This window comes from Solea solea, chromosome 7 (assembly GCF_958295425.1).
Source record: "Solea solea chromosome 7, fSolSol10.1, whole genome shotgun sequence".
Taxonomy (NCBI): domain Eukaryota; kingdom Metazoa; phylum Chordata; class Actinopteri; order Pleuronectiformes; family Soleidae; genus Solea; species Solea solea.
In genome coordinates, this window is record NC_081140.1 from 22,221,897 (window position 1) to 22,241,554 (window position 19,658).

The 19,658-nt window shown below is 41.6% G+C and overlaps 1 protein-coding gene across 13 annotated transcripts in view; it reads left to right on the plus strand.

The window, feature by feature from the left end:
• The first annotated feature begins 511 nt into the window (after positions 1-511).
• The window catches only part of tenm4 (teneurin transmembrane protein 4), a 171,693-nt gene continuing 152,546 nt past the window's right edge, over positions 512-19,658 (plus strand). For all 13 annotated transcript variants that reach the window (XM_058634905.1, XM_058634906.1, XM_058634908.1 and 10 more), the window contains exon 1: positions 512-602. The gene's annotated coding sequence lies outside the window, so the exon portion shown is untranslated. The remainder of the gene's footprint in view (positions 603-19,658) is intronic.

The following is a 19,658-nucleotide window of genomic DNA, read 5'->3' on the forward strand; positions in this document are numbered from 1 at the left end:
CCGAAGGGGGCGACCACGCACAGCCGCACAAACCGTCCCCGTCTCCAAACTCGCCACTGTGCAGAGATCGTGAGGGACCCACGCAGGCAGCAGCGTGTCATTCCCCAGCACCTTGAGCTCGCCCGCTCCCTCACATCCCACCGTGTTGCCGGGGGGACAGTTTCACACACTTGTCCCGGAGGATTCGGGGGTTTTGCGCGTGTTAATGGACGCGTTCGTGTGCCGCCTCTCTCATCCATGTGTGTGACAGCAGCAGCAGCAGCAGTAGTAGCAGCAGCAGCTGAAGCAGCAGCAGCAGCAGGAGGAGCAGCAGCACCTTGGAGCAGCAGCAGCTGAAGCAGCAGCAGCAGCAGCAGGAGGAGCAGGAGGAGGATTTTTTTCTCCCCACCGTACCGTGTCGTGCGCAACACTCTCGCCTGCTCTGGGTACTATCAAAACGAAGCGGAGTGAAGAGGAGGAAGGAGTAGAAGCAAAAAAAAAGGGGGAATTTGTTTTTTGTTTTTTGAGGAGGAGGAGGAGGAGGAGGAGGACCATCCCACATTCATATTGGTGAATTGCCATCGGGACAGGCCTGCTGCTACATTGGATGTCTCTTCAGAATGGTAAGATTAATTTTTCAGTGAGATATGTTTGCCAGTGTACAAAAAAAACCATCATTGCATGCAGCCGCGGAGCGTATTTACAGAGAAGTCATGTGAGGAGGAACACACACACACACACACACGCGCGCGCGCACTGATAGATGCTTGTTTCCTCCGCTTTCTGCGGTGTTTGCATGGTGCATCTTTACAAATCTGCTGCATGTTACTCTCGGGTGAAGGTAGATTAGCGCGGCGCGGCGCGCCACTGAAGGCTGCCGCTGTACCTGCGCCTCCTCCCGTTTGTCTTTATTTTTTTCTTTTTCTTCTAAATGTGTAACATCACCGTGTGTGTGTGTGTGTGATTGTGTTTGCTGTGCAGTGACGGCATGAAAAAGTGCCGTGTTGCTGTTTTCGGCTCGGGAACAGAACAGGGTTATAGTCTGCAGCAGCAGCGCGTCCCGAAAGATGCGAGGACAGGACATAAATAACAGATGAAGACAGGGAAGGACTTGCCTCGTGAAATGTATCTATAGGTTGGTCCTGATTTGTGAGTGTGTGAGTGAGTGAAAGAGTGAGGATTTAAAAAAAAAAAAAAGACCTTCTCCTCTCTGACTGTGTCTGACTGTGAGACACATTACAATAAACGCAGTTGCTTTAAAAATCCCGGACGAGTAGATTTGTTATGGCTGTCATGATGACCTGCTCACTCACTCCATAGTCAACTCTGTCAAGTTGAATAAGATTCATTGTCTTACATTTTATTTTTATTTTAAATAAATATAAATAAACAATCTAAATGTCACAGCACACGTCCTTTAAGTGCCAGGTGCATGTGGTCTAATTAAATCTACACTGATCAACTGTCTCAAACTGTTTTGAAAGACTTCATTGCATTTTTTTTTTAAATTCTTATTCGTATGGTTTGACATTGGTTTATTCCCCTACAAAATAATATTAGGTTACCTTGGTATAATTTGACTTTAAAATTGTTTGCTTTGGAAAGCAATAACTGAACTATTTCACTGCAGAAAATAACCAGTAATTTACTCTCTGTTGTGCTCTGGAGCCTTTTGTTAGAAAAGAAAAATAAATGAAATAAACACCCAGGCAGAGATACCGGGATAATTTCAACTGATCAATCTGAAAAATACTCGCTGACCTGCGACGAGCAGTGTTCTCCAAACCCTCCCAAGAGTCCATGGAGTCACTGGCGTGGCTTTGTGTGTTGTAGTACACCACAGTGGTTTGTGGTCTTTGTTTGCTTGAATTGTTTTGGATGAATCAATATTTAGTAATGCTTAAGGCAAAGTGTTAATCTATCTATAATCTAAGATAAGAAGAAAAAAAACCCTAATCTTCTTCCTTGAGAGTAAAATGGTTTCCACACTTAAACAAAATGAAACAATTCTTCGACTTTAAAGTTACAACTTTAATCTCATATCGCGTTTTTACATTTTACGGTTATGAGACAAACCCCCCCTCGATCCCCACATTATTACATGGCGTCACATTTGGACCAGTTGAATCAAAGTGAATAAATTAAGACGCCCGCTCTGTTTGAATGTTCTGCAGTTTGAGAGTGGAGGAGTGAAAGCGTGAGTTGGACCCCTGGGAGTCATTGTTGGGGCCCAGCACACACAGCTTAGACGAGCTCTGCGCTCTGATTGGACACGTCGTAAGGCTTAACACGCGCACACACACACACACATGCATGCACACTCTCACCCACACGGGGTTGTGATTTTGCTGTAGACATAGTGGAAGTGCAATCTCAATCGTCATTGCGCTAATTAAGACCATTAGTCAGTAAGAAACAAAAGTGAGCTCCACAGATACACTGAGGCATTCCCAACTTCAGCCCAAGAGCATATTACACGCGCGCCTCGAACCAGATCTCGCGAAATTCTCTCCAAACGACTCAGAAAATCTAATTTCCATGTGATAGAAGGCACAGAGTGGTTCTCTGTATTATCCTCACATAGAGAGAGATTAGTATTTGACATTTAAAAAAGGTTGAAATTGCCCTATTGTGAGCCAAGTGGACATTTTGAAAAAAGGAAATCAGAGCTATTTTGCAGTCTGTACTAATAGTCAAACTTAGCCAGAACATTCAGACTATTGAGAAACTGCTCAGCGTATGTGTCTTTTTTGTGAGTGGGTGGGTGGGTGGGGGCGGGGCTTACAAGTGCCACCATTGGCCCTGGTGGGATCGGTGACCTCAGATATTAGAGGTTAAATCCAGGGGAATCCAGGGGCCCTCCAGCCTCCATGACAAGTGTTTTGCGGGGGCATCAAATGAGAAGTCTGAGAGTTGTTAGGTCCCGTCGAGGTTAACCTTTGTAGAACAAGGCCGTATTCTCCCTGTTGTCTTTGTCGTGCTGATGAGCTCTGAGAAGTAGCCCCGGCACTAGTTCTCTGCATGATAAGAGGGGGAATCAACCCACCCTCTGTGGTCACGAATGAAAAATCTGTTGCTTGTCTTTTTGCCTTTGTTGTGTTGGCTTCGCTGTGAGCTGCGAAACGCACTGCTATTCTCTTAAGGGCCGAGTAGAAAGATGACATGTGAGTTGCGGTTGCACCTTGTTACGTTCCATGAACGATTGTTGTGTTTTGAACTAACGTTGGCAGCGTACGGGGGCACAAAGATGACAGAGAAGATACAATATGAAATGCCTCGGTCCCTGCGGAGGTTTCCAAGGGGATATTGTGTATTTCAAATAATAATTGTTGTGAGAGACTGTATGGTCATCTTGGGAGGAGAGGAGGCTGCATTTGAGGGGAATTGATACCGTGGACGGTGCAGAGTATTTCCTCAATCGTCTTGTGTGGACAACATAACGTCAGAAAATAAAAGCGATGAGAAAAAAAAAAAAAAAAACATCTTTTGATTCTCGCCTTACGCAACCTTGAAAATCGATCCCTGTGTCATGTTAATACTGACACATAAATTATGCATCACAGTTCCCTGTTAATCTGTGATCCATCCATACATATCCACCGTTTTCAACCCAGCAGCGCCAAGTGCACCAAGAGGAGAGGTGAGTTTTGTAGCCCCAAGCATTATGTTTAGTTGAAGCAGCAGTCTGTCATCTTGTGATTTATCACACACACAACTAATGGCTTGCTGTCACAATTACACCACTTTATTGGACATGAAAGCTGGACACCACATTCCTTCTCCCTCTGCCTCCCTTTGTCTCGGGTCTCTCACTCACTCACTCACTCACACTCACTGCCCGTTCGTTCTCTGCCCAAATGTTGACAGGACAGCGCCAGACTTTGTGCAGTAATTCTGGGACTCTGCTGAAATCGAAAGCATGTGGCGTTATCAAGTGACCGGCGGACCGTTGCAAAGCACTTTTGTCCTTTTTTGTGGCTCGTTACCATTTGCAGCGGCGCTACAGTGGATGCCGACTGTAGATGCAAACACGTACACAAGCGTCGACAGCATTATCACGAGCTACACGATCACAGTACACAGTAAAGACACAATATGTAAGATTTCTGCTGTCTGTGATCATAGGCTTTCGGATTAGATTGTTGAGACTGAAAGCAATCTGTCAATGAGTTTAGCTCACTCAAACCTGGCGTAATAGACCTTTTTCACAGCAAATATTTGATGACAAACGCAGGTTTTAACAGGAGCATTAATTAGGACTGTGGTACTGTTTGAGTGACACTTTGACCTGTAGAAGCTTTTATTTTTCATTTTTAAACTGCGTACATGTTCGCTGTGTTTTCTGGACGTGTTCCAATAAAGTGATGGAGAAATAATTGTACTTTATGGCCACTAAAGCATTCCTAAAACAGCAAATTGAATGATGGCTGAAAACTTTTGTGCAGTGTACTTACATTGGCTAACATATTTCCATCACCCTTTAGATGTTACTTAATCCGCTCGGTGTGGCTGCCGCAATGTTTTGCACAGGGTTTGTCTTTGAACATCATCACTTAATAGTCCATTTTTTGAGCTCTAAATCCTCAATGAAATGCCAGGATTCTTCAGTGTGAAGCCACGCATCGGCTCGTCCTGGAATATTTCACAGTAAAAGCCTTCTTGGAAATAAAAAAAAAAACAAAAAAAACTGCGAGAACTGCTTTTACCTTGAAATGGATGCAGGGTGTGTTTTGCTCGTGACACATGCAACAGATAAAGGCACCGAGCTGCTCGGCAGCGCTGAGAGTCACTGCCGCTGCAGCAGTAGTCACAAGTGAAGTGAGGTGTAGAGAGATAGAGAGGAAAGGGTCGGTCTGGCACTTTTACACTTTTTAAAAACGACCAGTGCAACTTTAACGTAGCACATTTAGGGAAAAGGACAGAGAGGATCAGTGACTTAATCAGGAAGTAAGCCGAAGCTTATGATCCCATGCTGCTTGGAGACTGTATTTTGTGTCTTTTAAAGACAACTTTCATGTTCTGTCGTAAAGATGGAGCAGCAGCAAGACAATGCTTTGGACACAGGTTCCTCAGAGCTGGTGTTGTAATATGTCAAAAATATGCAGCCTTGTGTGGAAAACCTCACACATACTGGGTGAATGCTTTCCTTTAATTGCTTTGGAAATAGAATAGCACAGTTTCTTTGTACTGTAAATCGAGTCATCATTTTTCTAACCTGGTTGCAAAGAGATTGTGAATGCAAGGCCCCCCCCACCCAACAAAAAATAAATAAATATATATATATATAATTTCTTTTTGACAAAAACAGATTACAAAATGACAGCAATTTTCCAAACAGCTATTGGAAAAAAAAACAAAAACACGCCTTATAAAACAAGGATTATCGGAGATCAATAGAAACCTGGACGGTGTCCCTTTTCATTTGTATATCTCATTACACTGCGTTATCAGTTGTGTCATCATAACAGATTAAGATAAAGACTTAAAAAAAAATAAAAAGATTTTTACAGAGCTTGTCCGACCAAATCAGACCCTGAAGTTAAGAGGAGAGAGCGGAGGGAGATGGAGAGAACACAGTGTATGATTCTGATTGGACAAGCAAGAGAATTGAAGTTTTTTTTTGTAGTTGCCATTGACGACCTCACCTGGGTTTGAAAATAGAACTAAATAGTTTGATTTAGATAAAACGTGTGATTTTGTGCTTTTAGAAATGGTGAATCATAAGCTGCAGAATCAGAGCCTTCCATCAATTCTAGTTTGATGTTGTGAGCTCGTCTGTTGTATTTAATGCTTCAACACAGATACGTAGACCTCTATTAGGACCCGGATCACAGTAAACACAGCGGAAACCAATCTGTCTGATGATTCACTGAACCAGTCCATCTCTGATCTTACCATTCTGACATTTTTATTTTTATTTTTTTAGAATCCACTGTTTTTTTTTTTTTTTTCCCAGCTATTTTTTTTTCTGTTTTCCACATAAAAATCTTTCATCATATTTTACAAATGATAGTATAAATAATATGATGTGTCGATGTAATGGATACATGTCTGCCGTCTGCACGTTCTCCGTTTTCACGGCGTATTTTCGCTGTTTCCACAATAACTGTCGGGTCTATTTTTTTTTCAAAGAGCTGGAATCTTACACCTGTTTGGGGCCGTGAAAGTCCGAGTCACTCAAACAAAGTACTCGAGCAGCGAGGAAGGGGTTGAGCCCCCAGACACAGGATAGTGTTTCTCCTCCTGGGAACACAGAGACAGACTCCTCTTTGTGTCCGGCCTTTCGTCGTTACACATGTAGCAATTTTTGGGAATGACTCTCATTTTTAAGCTCACGACAATCTGCAGGTGTGCGGTTCGTTATCGTTACAGTCTCCACTTTGATATGTTCCTGTCTTCCCGTTGCCGCAGCAGAGCATTGGCATGTTTTCAGGTCCTTTTGTTTAAAGTAAAATCCCCCTCTTGTCATATATCTTCAGCTTTAGTATCTTTCACCGAGCACAAACATCATCCTAGTAGAATGGAGCAGCGATGGCCGGCGTTTGAATTCCCACTTCATGCATTAATCCTGCGTCTCTTAAATAAATAATGCAAAAAAAAAAGAAAGAAAGTCCTTCATGTGTTCCACAGTTTTGGATTCTGTCGCTGAAGTAAAAGCGCTCAGGTGTTGCTAGACCTGTTTTTATTTCCTCTCTGGGTCAAAATGCGATTCTTAAATGTGATTTAATTCATGATGAAGGAAATAGAAGTGCGTCATTTTGAGGGCTGTTGTCACTCATGACTTGCCCGCCTCTGTATTTGTTAACATCAGTAAATCATTATGCTTTTATAAAGTTATTATGAACTTTTATTAGTGCAGCGTGGCGTAAAAAGATATTTCCTTTGAGGTTAGAGATGAGTATGAGTTTTAAATCTTGGACAAACATAATACCTTAGCATTTTTTTTTTTTTGCATTCTGTTTAGGCACTGGTTTTGTCGATGGTATTGATTCAGCAGGTGCGTTTGTCTTTTTTTCTTACTTTGAAAGGAGGTTAATGCACAGAGAGAGCGTGCGGATGCCTCCAACAGACGGAGTCTCGTTCGCACTTTTAAACATGGTTCTGGACTGGTAATGGGATGAGCAGCCATCTCAGGAGGGTCATTAGGTCTGATGGTTGCCTTGCATGGTTGTAATAATATGAGGCCATTTTATAGGACCAGGTGCACTTAGTGGTGCAAACACTGCCTCTTGGCATATCCCCATGTTCTGTGATGACGACGCTCCCAGCCAAATGCATTCATTAGTGTTTCCTGAACTCTAGGATCTGGTCAGATGTTTTCCATGAAGGACGTTTGGCACTGTCCTTATTAATGCTCTGATCAGACAGACTTGCACAGTGCTGCCTGAAGGGTTGAAACCTACATTTTAAAGAAGCAGTGCAGTTGGATTTTTTTTTTCTCTGTTGCTAAGCAACCATTGAATCACCTATGCTTAGCTGCACAGTTTTTTTTTGTGAATTAAACTTACAGATCTGTAGGGTACAGTATTTAAATATATAGGCTGAGAGGATAGGAGAGAGGGAGATAGCCACTTCCCAAATAGGACACTGGGAAGAGGGAAACTGAGGTAAATGAGATTCAGCAAAAGAGTAAAATCTCCGGGGTATACCTGGGTCCAGCTGGTCCACGAGCTTCGCCGGGAGAATGGTTGATTCAAGGCTTATTTTAGGATGAATGGAGGAAAGTTTGACAACCTCCAGTTTTGTTAGGATGGGTTTTGCAGCTCGTCTCGGGAGCTTCTCATTGTCAACTTTGAAAGTGAGCGGTGTTAAACATGACCTGGACGCTATCAGCTGTTAGTTTTTAAATTAAAGCTGCAGTGCGTAACTTAGGTGTTTGTTGTTGGTATGTAATTAGTTTGCCTCGGTTTAGTCGGCGTGAGCAGAGGTGATGCTGTGTCCGTTATCTGCTAATGTGCCCTGTCAAGCAAAACTATCAAACCTGACTGTGGGAGTGTTTGTGTGAATGAGTTTACAGCGGGATAATGGTGGAGAAAGCTACGCTAAGAGATGCCATCCATCCACATTCAATACATAGCCTTTATGCACTTTGTTCTCCATGTTCTGAATAAATAGAGAAATCCTGCACTTTTATCTTATCATGGATGTTTTCTACAGTTGGACAGATGTCGTGATGTATCGCTACATGATTGTCTTGCAGTATATTAATTATCACAGAATCCTGGTATTGTGATATTATTATCACGTATCGTATCGTGAAAGTACCCTGTGGTTCCCACCCCTAGTTATAACCTGTCAAGTATTTTACATGAACTAGAGATATAAATCAGTTTGACTCGTGAAATAAATAAAAAAAACACTTTTAGTGTTGCCGATTTTGCTGAAACATGCAAATGAAAGTGAGACATGTGGCAGCAAATGAAGCTGACAAATGAGAGAAAAATCTAAAACCACTAAAAAAAGGCTTTGAAAAATGAAATGTCAAAGTGTCATTTAACAGTTTTTTCCCCTCTAATAGAGCAGCTTTGTCATTGCTGACCTAACGGATCTTTGTGTTTGATTGCCCATCACGCACTAAAAAACTCTTCACTGATGGAGCAAAATTGAGGCTGACCATTTCAAACTGCTCTTGACGACTACTCACAGACTCACTCCGTCCAGCTGTCGGGTCAACGAGTTTTACACCACCAGAGTTAAATGCACTGCACGAAATTGCCCCACTCACATTGTTGTTTTCATACTGTGGGTCTGCCGCAGTTACGGACGGCACATACACAAAGAGCCAGTCAATTGATGACTGATTTTCAACTTGTTTTGAACTCTGGGGGGAAAAAAAAAAAGTGACAGGAATGATGAGACGTCCTGACAGTGTTTGAAGGTCGCATCACGAGGGTGACTGGAATCGCTGTCCTTAGCGCTATCACACTAACAATATGACATCTCATATTTTTCTGCTTCTTGGGAAGCTTCCCACCCATCAACTCCCTCGTGGCATTTCATCATGACCAGGATAATCTTATGCAAGATAGTGAAACTGCTGTTAATTTGCAGGTAATTAAACCCCAGTGAGTTACAATCGGAAAAGCAACATACACTGTACGGAGGCTGCAGCCAGTATGACTGTGCAATGTGTTGAATGATGACATGGCTACTCTCAGAAGCAACACTACCAGGACCTTATTTATAGCTCAAACCGAGTAAAGACATTTTTGAAGGTGAGTCACAGCGGCTCATAAAAAAAAGTAGTGATTTTGATGCCAATGTGTGAATATGGCATTTTCTCACAGTAAGGACTGGTGTGTTTAATAAACTGGCTCAATGCCTTTTACTGAGTTGTTGCTGATGTAGATTTATTTTAACTTGGTTGTCATATCTGTTATTCATATGGAATATTTTCTTGGTAATACCCTGACGTTAAAAGCCAGAGTGTGTAACTGTGTGTTGAAGTTGGAGTTTTTTGCGTGGATCAAATGGCTGATATTTGGTCTCTGCTGACCAGTGGCAACATCGCTGTCTATGTTACATGAAATCTTATCTGCTTCTCTTCTCATTTGTTTTGTGAAACTCGTGAATATTTTTGGATAATCATCATCTTGCCTATCTACAACTGTGCTCCAGGGCTGCAGCGATAAATTGATTATTAAATAATCACCTTTTAGCTATTGTGCTAATTAACAAATTGATTTGAGTGTTAAAACAAGTTCTCTGACTTCTTTCAGCTTCTTAAATGTGATTATTTTCTGCTCCATACTGTGAATAAATCATTAAAACATTTGGTTAGTAGACAAAACAAAACATCATTTTGATGAACATAAATCAAAATTATTCAGCTTTAGCTGACATTTCATGGACTAAATCAAATACTTGTCAAATAATACTATAATACTATGCTATTTGTATATAGTTATAATGCATTTATAACAGTGGATTTCCTTTGTTTTTTTATATTAGATTATATTTAAAGATTTTTCTCCCACTGTCCAAACATGAAGTATCCTAAATATGGGTGCTGCCAGTTTGTGCTGGTGACTCAGAGTCTTGTGCAGTAGTAATTGTGAAGTGGAGCCATGGTGTCAGGGTTCCACAGATAAACTCGCTTGACCAATCGCAAATTCAGTCTCCGCTCCCTCAATCACGATTTCACCCCCCTTTAAATACCTTATTAAATCCAAACTTATCAGAAATACGAAAACCAGAACTCAGTGTTCAGAAAACCAGAAGATTGCACTTTGACTTTTTAATTTGGCCCACGTCCCGTCCATTTGAGGCGGGGTTTACGACCTATACTGCAGCCAAGGTGATTTAGCTTTACTTTTGGTGGAGGAGTTATGTCATCCATCTTTATGTGCAGGCGGCACACGGACGTTTAAAGCCTTACAAATGAGTCCCGTGTTGACTGGATTGCAAGGCTTTCAGCGCTGTTTATTTCAGGCATGACTTGGAGGAGGCTACCAAAATCTCGCTCTGCCCATTTCCAGACTGTTTGTCGAGGTTTAATCACAAGTAGTCCTCGATGTCGGCGCTGAGTTCCTGTCAGAACTCATGCTAATTTGCCGCTGTGAGTGTAAGCTGTGATTGCCATGACAGAGGCATCTTTAAAGGATCCAAATTAGGACGACATTAAAGAGAAGGTGCAGGACATTTAAGAGCTTATCACACTCCTCTCTGATTAAGCCTCCCCCCCCCTCTCTCTCTCCCTTTAAACATTTTCAAATCAGGGCCATTTTTTACTAGGCTGGAATTGGCTTTTTGTCAGCATCTGTTACTGGAAAATTGCACACAAGTCATTTTATATTCTTCTGAAAGTGTAGCGAATGGTAGTTAAAGTTAAAGAATTTAAATGATGTATGTTCATAGCCATGATTAAAAGAGTAATTTTTGTTGGGGTTATTGCTTTTTTTTCCCCCCGCGTTCACAGATTTTTTTTTTTCCATATCACTTGTTTTTGTGGCTTAAAGGAATATTTACTCGGCTCATTGATGCCACCTAAGGAAAAAAGAAAACAACTTTATTTAACACATGGGATGTACTGCCTGCCCTTCCCTGAACCCTTTGATTCTTAAGGAATTTACATAAGAAGAGTATCTACACGTTTACAAGCTGGAGGTCTTCATAGGTGCGCCCGAACCGTTGGACTCGTGACCCGACACAATGAATAATAACGGAGTAGACCTGAGAAGATCTGACCCTGTTATTGACTGTGTTGTAAAAAGAGGTCAGCCTCATCTAGAGGGAATGGCAAATTAGCAGCGGGGCAACAAATGTGTAAAATGGCACTTCGTCTAAGCTATATTTATATTTATTATCCTGCAAGAAAATATGACTTGTGAACAAGTCATATTTTCTCAACTATCAATAAGTTGAAATCCGAAATCATCTTTCCTTGGATGCATCGCAGCATATTGGGCTGCACCAATTATTTAACCATAAGTGAATGACCCATCTCTTTGAATGTCAGATATTGTTACAGCATGGCACTATTATTTTCTCATATTTCTTTTAACACTATTTATTTAACCACAGTCACCACTTTTAGCTGCTCTATTTCTGATTGTTCTGCGTTTCCTGCCAGTTAATAAAAAGAAAAGCTCACTTGTTGGAAGCAATTCATATTTTGAAGTTGAAGAGTAGCCCGTACTTTAATGGTCTATCATGTGGGAATCCTCCATCACAATATTACAGGGCTATTATAGGGCTGTGGTGCCGGAAGTGACGCACTGAGGGCCGGCTGCCGGCAACTATTCCCCAAGCTAGAAGTCCCGAAGTTTTCACTACAATAGAGGATTTTGAGAGAAATCTCAGAAAAGTGGAGGAACAGACGGCTTCTAAGTATATCACGTACAAGAAACAACTCAATTTCGGGGGAAAGAGCAAGGGTTTAGGGTTAGGCATGGAGAAGAAGTGAGGTCAGGGTTAGGGCCAAGATGACCACATGCTGCTTTGTTTGGTGCAACTGCTAAACAGCCCGCTCTCAAACTATGTCGCTCTGCGTTCCTGACATTTTATACGACACACGCTCAGCGGTCTTGGGGTATATGAAAAATTCATATGATTAAAAACAAAAACACTGGTACTGTATTGTGGGAAAGCTCCATTACTTCTGCCATCAAATGATTGACAGGTCCGGATTAGGTTTTGGACTTATATGTATTTTATAGACCTATGAAGACCTCTTTTTCAAGCGTATGCAGAACAACATCAACCAGTAAAAGCCAACAAGGCAAAAAAAAAAAAAAAAAAAAAACAACTCAAACTGACAACCAAAGTGACTGTGACATTAAGGGATTGTATAGTCTGCCTGTAGCCATCAGGATGGCTCTGGAAACATTTACTTTGCCAAGAGAGTGATGAAATAATTTTGCGGTCTGTAGTCTTTGTATCTTTAATCCAAGCAATCAGATAGTGTCCCAGGACGGGAACAACCTCCCTTTGATTACGTCCGTGTGCGTGCCACTTTATGTCGGGAGGCAGTGTTACAACTGCTTATGTCTGACGAGGGACGGGCGATATGAGCAGTTCCACAGTAAAAGACGCGGGCCAAACATTTCACTGGAAACTGGTTCAAATTGGCTGATTGCTTTCAAAGCCATCACGGCACTGCCAGCAGTCTGTGTTTTTTCACTCACCCAGACACCGCAGTGACATCCGTGACATGACATCATGACTGTATGCCTATTTATTATTTTTTTTATTCAGTAACAAGATTTTTATGTCCCAGTTCTTTTTAAATCATTTTTTTCAAGTTGTTTTGAAGAATGGCACCTGCTTCCGCTGTTGTTCATGTTGTTAAATCAAATGGGAGTAACTTTTTTTTTTTTTTCTTTCTTTGTTCCTGCAGAAAACTGGCATATTTTTGAAACCTGCTGCACACACCTGCACTCGGAGCTTTTCAGGGGGGGGTGGGGGGGTGCTGGAAAGCAGTTGTCAATATATTTCGCAAGTGTTTGGCAGCAAAGAGGAGTGATAACTCTCAAGGGGGCTGGCCTTAAGCTGTTACTCCTATAAATATTAATAAAGGCCCACCAGCCTGCCTGAAAGGAAGCTAACAGTTTGCTTGTGTCACAAGCTGGGCTTCAGTGTGACAAGTGGTGAAAAGAATGATGAGATGACAAAGCGGTGGTGAGGTGACATTTAGTGACAGGCCTCATATTTCAACTATAAAATGCCATCAGTGAAAATGGAAGCTGAGTCTGCTGACCTCTTCCTTACAAAGTGGTGACACATCAAACAATAACCCTGCTGGGTTTTGTGTTGGCTTTATTTATTTATTTATTTACTCTGAAATTACCGCCGAACAAAGGGGATTCATCTAAATATGTGGAGGGAGTTGTTGAAACACACACGCCGCTCCACGCTGGAGACATTTAGATGTGCATTTAAACAATTAGACACACGTCACATACAAGTGTTATCCCCTCGTTTTGAAACCAAAAAATGATTTCATTCTGTGATAAATCACCTTGGGGTTGACCCATTTTCACCGGAATGTCTGCCGACTGGTTTCTGTAACTTTTCAGGACTGCAGACCACAGTCTGGACTGCAACCCCCCTCCTTTCTCGAGGAAGTTCTTCTTTTTACACGTTCCCCTCTTACATTATCATCTCTGAACCAGATGATAAGATGTCAAATGGTCTATAACCGACTGGCTAGTTCGTCTCCCCGTGTTATGGCTGTGTGGACATGATTCCTCCATATTTAGATGAAACTGTTGCATTTACCAGTTTGGATACCATTATGCTGAAGCCTTGTTCTCTCAGCTTAGTTTTCCAAAGCTTTTGTATTACTGGCATTTCACACCAGAGAGGAACTAATTCCTGTGTGGCAAGGTGTAAATTTGAGCAGCTTTGATGATGTTGAGCATTTTATTTAAGAATCTAGAGGCGGATGAAGGTGTTAATTAGTTGACAAAAATCTTTTTAGTTCTTGGAGGTTTTTATTTTTAACCTCATCCCCGCGGCCCTACGTTAGATCGGTGCATTTCGGTGAAAAGGAAACAAATAAGACAGACTAACGCATGTGAGGCAGCAGACTAGTATATATTTAAATCGGTATTAAATGTCCTAATTGCAACTCCATTTGAAGTTAAAACCTGAAAAATATGTGCATTGTGGTTTAGATGTATCAGAAAATGGCTTCCAATCCAGCTCCTTTGTTGATGGCAAAAAGCCTCAGTGAGTAACGACGGCTAAATATTCAGCATGTCGAGCAGTGTTATTAAGGCAATTTTTTCATTGACAAGTTCTAAAGAAGAGCAATTGTAAAGGTTCTATATTATGGCATATATAGGATTATATGCTGTACTTACATGGGCAGAATAATTCCACTTCTTCCATGTCACCATAATCTTTTTATTCTGGAATTGTAAAAGGCTTGTATATAGTGCTTCATCTGTGATGGAGTTGGGTTTTTTTTGTATTTAGATTGAAGATAGAAGAGAAAATAGGAGCATATTATCTATGTTTTTCATGTAATGTAATTGTAGATCCTCGAATGGTAAATATTCAACAGTAAACAGAAGTAGTGAAGTCATGCCAGTGGAAAAGCGACATCAAATTTTTACTGTATACATCATCAGTCACTATTTAAACTTCCGCTGACAAGTTCTGATGCTCGTCGTACTGCACATGCGGCGCGTGTGGGGTGAGTAATCGTGGGAAACTCGGAGCGGAGTCGGGCAGTCAAAAGCAAGTGTGACTCACGTCTTTTGCAGAACATGGTGGATGAGTATGTTGTGGACTTTGCTCTGTTGAAACCTGAAAATTACAGCAGCACCTGGAAGGTTATATCGTATTTCATTGCAACAAAAAAAAAACATGCAGGATGTTGCATGAACAAAGACGTGAACCAGAAACACATGTCAAGTAAAAATGTGTCACCCAATCCTTTGTGAACTGTCATTTTGAAGCCTTGAGATAAGTACTTACACTGGGTTAGAGGGTAGAATTATTGAGAGTGTGAGATCTGTGGTTAGTCACCCCATAGCCACGCCCTCAAACATGTCCCACTTTATCATCCGTCTGACTCTAAATCTGACTAGAAAATTGGGTGATCTGAAAATGGACATGATGCTCTGTTGGAGAAGACTTAAATCTTGTGATTGAGACCATTAACTCCTCAGGAAAATACTTAACTGACAAATTAATAGTGAGAATAGCATCATTATCCTGGCAATTTTTAACAACTTCCGCATTGGCCTCATGTTCCAGACCCCAAAGCCATTTTTCGGACATGAACTCCATCTCATGTCTGGGAAAATTTAGTGCGTGTCTGACAGCAGGTTCTCATTCCGAGAGCGTCACATACTGCCGCTCTGTCACATCCCTCAGCGTCGCCTTACAGACGCACAAGGTAATCTTCTGCATCTGAAGGAGACACACCAGACGGCACAGTTAGACGCACCGAGCAGCTGCGTCCGTCCACACTTAAACCTCGCTGTGACCATCGCTGATGATTTACTATTGGTAATGGAAATGCTGATGATGGTAATAAAAGTGTGAGCCAACAGTGAAACTCCACTAAGCCCTAACTTGAAGATGTATCCTAACCACAGTCCCTTTCTTGGCCCTAACCCTTAACCTGTCTTATCCTGGTCCTCGGAGCCCAGTGTGTCTTTTTTGTGGGAGAGAAGGTTGAGCAGAGATGCATATTTTAGTACCCAGCCAGGTGTTGACAAAGACAGTCACAGTGCAGTGATTTGATGTGTGTGTGTTTGTGGAGCTCTCTAACAATAAGAGTTAAAAGCAAAACCTGAGAGACGCCGAGAAAATAAACTGCTTGAGTCTAATTTGTACCTCGGTTGCATAAGTAAGACAGAGCTGGAGCAGGCGGCGCTTCAAATAGGCCTGTGGGTCTTAAACAGCATTTTTTTGTTTGTGCGTGAAATTAAGTATAAACACCGTAACTGACAATCAATACCTTTTCTCCCCCTCAATTTTTTTAGCGAATGCATCTAAATGGGCAATTTTAGAAAATGCCTAAGGTCTGGAGTGTTATTTATTTCAGCTCTTCTGTAGAGGACACAGAATTCTTATGGCGCTATAACAATAGCAATCTTAATATGTGTATTAGTGGCAAAACATTTCCCACAGTGGATGGTGATAACTTAGTTTAGCTATAAAGCAGAGTGCTTTCACACACACACACACACACACATATATATATATATATGCTTTATAATAATGTTTTATGAAAATACATTTGAAGAGTGTGACATTGTGAAAGATCAGCAGCATTCTGTCCTTTGTTGTCAGTCTGATATTCATTTAAAATGTGTTCCACTGTATCTCTCTTTGTTACAGTTGATGAAATGATAGATAATAAAAGCCCACTTTAACTGATGCTATGCTATTTTCTGATATTTGTCACTCAGGCATAAGTTGGCCTACTGGCAGATCTGAATTGTACTTCAGATGATTGTAAAAAAAACAAAAAAAAACAAGATTGAAGCTGTGATATAAACCATAATCTTTCCATCACAGTATAGGATGAGTAATCCTCAGTACCAGAACTTCAGCCTGCTGCTGCAATGACAGATCATGACTTTACAAATGTCACAAAAACACATTTTCCTTTTGAAAATGAGTAAAATAATCAACGTAGATCAATAAACTATGATTTTATTTAAAGATATGTCGAGCTGTGTAACACCTACTTTATCTACTAGTGCCATGTGACAACTTTGCGCTCATTTAATTAGCTCAAGATGGAAACTCCTGATACATGATGTCCAGTTCTTATGAAAGCAATAAGTCCGTAATTTCTGCTGGGAATTTCATTATGTCTGCCTCTGACGTCCACTTGGACACAAGGATGACCCACAGTAATTAGAATTTGTTAGTATGAGGTCAAAGGTCAAGGTGGCCGTGGCCACACATTAAGAATTCATATGCTAATTATGAGAGAATTTCACACAAAATGTCCCAACGTTCAACACAAAATAATTACGTGATCACATTTCATATCCAAAAGTTCATAAAGGTTAACCCAACTATGATGTCATTATATTCTGCAGTAGCACTTTAATGGCCATAACTGAGTAAACTGGGATTTGGTTGGATAGTGAAATGGTGACACTAATCTAAAGGTGCTTTCACACCAGAGCTGTTTGGTCCGCTTTAAACGGACCAGGCTTTGTTTCCTCAGATAGTCCACTTCGTCTGGGCAGGCGTGAAACCTCTTCCGAACTCTGGTGGAGACCAAACAAACACACTCTGGTCTGCCTGGAAATGTGGGTCTCTGGTGCGGTTCGGTTACAGTGGGAATGCAAACGGACTATCGCCGAGGATAGGTCGCTGCCCTGCCTGCTGCTCAAACTGGGCAGTTTCTTGGGAAAAACCAATTTGGTTAAGTAAAAACAGAAACCCCAACACTGCATATATTTGGTGTTACTCCATTGTTTGTTTTTGTGGTGGACACGCTGGGCTGAAGGGGATGGATTTTTGGCCCTGGCCAATAAATCGGCCGTTTTTTTTTTGTTTTCTTTTTCCTCATGCATTATTTGTTTCCTCGTCAGTGCTCGTTTCGGGCAATACCACTCCAAACGAGCAGATGTTGTAACTGCGTGACATTGTCCAGGCGGTTTAGTCCGCTTACAAAAGTCCCCCTGACTTTTCTGCTGTGAATGCGCCCAAAGATGCTCAAATTGAAGCTGTTGTCATCAATGTTGGTATTTTTTTCGGCTTGCTTTTTGGCCAACTAACTAACCAAATTGTTGTCTCAGTCTGACTAAAACCAGGATTTGAATCACGACTACATGGAAACGTACAGTTGGAACCAAGCTGGCCTGGGTGCTCTTCACATGCTCCGCCCCCCCCGGCTTTGTTTTAGAAAGAAAAGCAGTGAGAAGAATCACGTCCAGGCAGATATACTGTATATTTTTGGACAAATGAGGAGACTGAGTTCATGCTCTGTCGGCTCAAAGTTCACGCATGGTCGGTAGACATGACATGCTAACAACTAGCCATCATCTAAAGTGGAAACTGCCTTGTGCTAACAAGCTGAAAGAGGGCGTGTCAACACCTAGCATCACGGGCAGCGTACAGACTTCATTCAATAAATCGATTCCCCTGATTCAATAAAAAAAACCTATCCCAGCCGTGGCTCGACTGAACTGTACATGGAAGCACACTGACTGAGAAAACAGTGAGAGCTTTCTGGAAAACGGCTATTTAACTGTCATTATTTCACTGACAGCTACTCGTGCATGTAAACGGCATACGAGTAAAGCTGCGTGGCAATCATTTCTCATTTTCCGTGTCCTAAATTGTCTGAGTAATGTAAACAGTATAATAAATGCTGTGAGTAATTGAATGACCTTTGGACAGAAAACATGAATAAGCTAAAAAAAATAATGTTGCTGAAGGAAGTTACTGAGCACGGAAGCCATTTGACGGCCCTCCGCATGGGTGTGTGACCTTTTACACTTTAATGCAGTGTAATTCTTGGATCAGAGAGCATATCTTTAATTTCACAGCCAGCATCCATTTTTCAGGGATACAATATACGACTACGTGGTTGAGAGTACTTTGTTACTCTTTGATATGTAGTACATGTTCACTGTTGAATAAGTTATGCATGTACAGTGCAGATCCACAGAGTAGCGGAATGATTTTCAGCTACTCTGAAGTGTTCTTTTTAATGTAAATGTACATTGCTGCATCATAGTAGCGTGGGAAAAGAACCAGCGACCCTCACAGGGACCAGATTTAAATATGTGTGAGCTGGATTCTTGCTGCATTTTATTCCTAATACACATACACACAAGAAATGATTTCACTTTGTATCTGTGTTACATTTTGTTGCTCCTGTTTCCACTTATTGTAACAGGTTGGATTCTGCATAGCCCGCTTGTACACGGGCCAAAATAACTCACTATCTCCCGCTAACATCTAACGAGACATTCTGGGCTCCAAACATGGTTTATGTCACCTTTTTCCGGTGCAGTGTTGTGACGTGTGCCAATCTAGCTCAGTCTGATGAGTTTGAAAGAGGGTTAAACTTCGAAAAGTTAATCACGTCAAGTAACCTTGTCACTCGTCTCCACTGTGTTTTCTTTTGTTGTGCGTTTGCAGCACTTTGGTGATGTTGAATGTGACTCGGCAGAAGAAAACAGAACGGCAAACACTTTCAGTCACCGATTTCCTGCGTCTATTTGTGTTTAAAACCAGCCTACTTGACTTTGAAATTGTAAAAGACACATTACATTTTCTCAGCAGCACAACAGACAAAAAAAAACACCTCCCCCTAAAACATGTCAAACACAAACAGAAGTGAGAAGCTTGTTGTCACCATGTCACATTCCAGTTACGAGCGTTAACATTAGCCAGTAGTTTTTGCTGGTTCCCCCGAGGGTAACGTGGTGCTTTTTTGCCACTAAGGTTTAACACAAGGTTGGTAAAGTAACTTTGTGCCTTCTTCTATTTTTATCCCGACTACATGAAAAATTAACTGTTTTAATCTGTGGGGAAGAAGTTCTGGCACATCTCGGTCTGTCCCTTCTGCCCACTGTGCCACCCACACACTGCCTCATGTCTCTATTGCTCAGCCTCTCATTGTTCAATGCAGTGTTGTGTAAAATGAACGACTTAGCGGTGATGCTTTCTTGCTTCTTTTGGCCTCAATTTTTCTATCAGATTCTTTCGTATGCGTCCCCCCCCTCCCTCCCCTCCCCGCCTTTTCC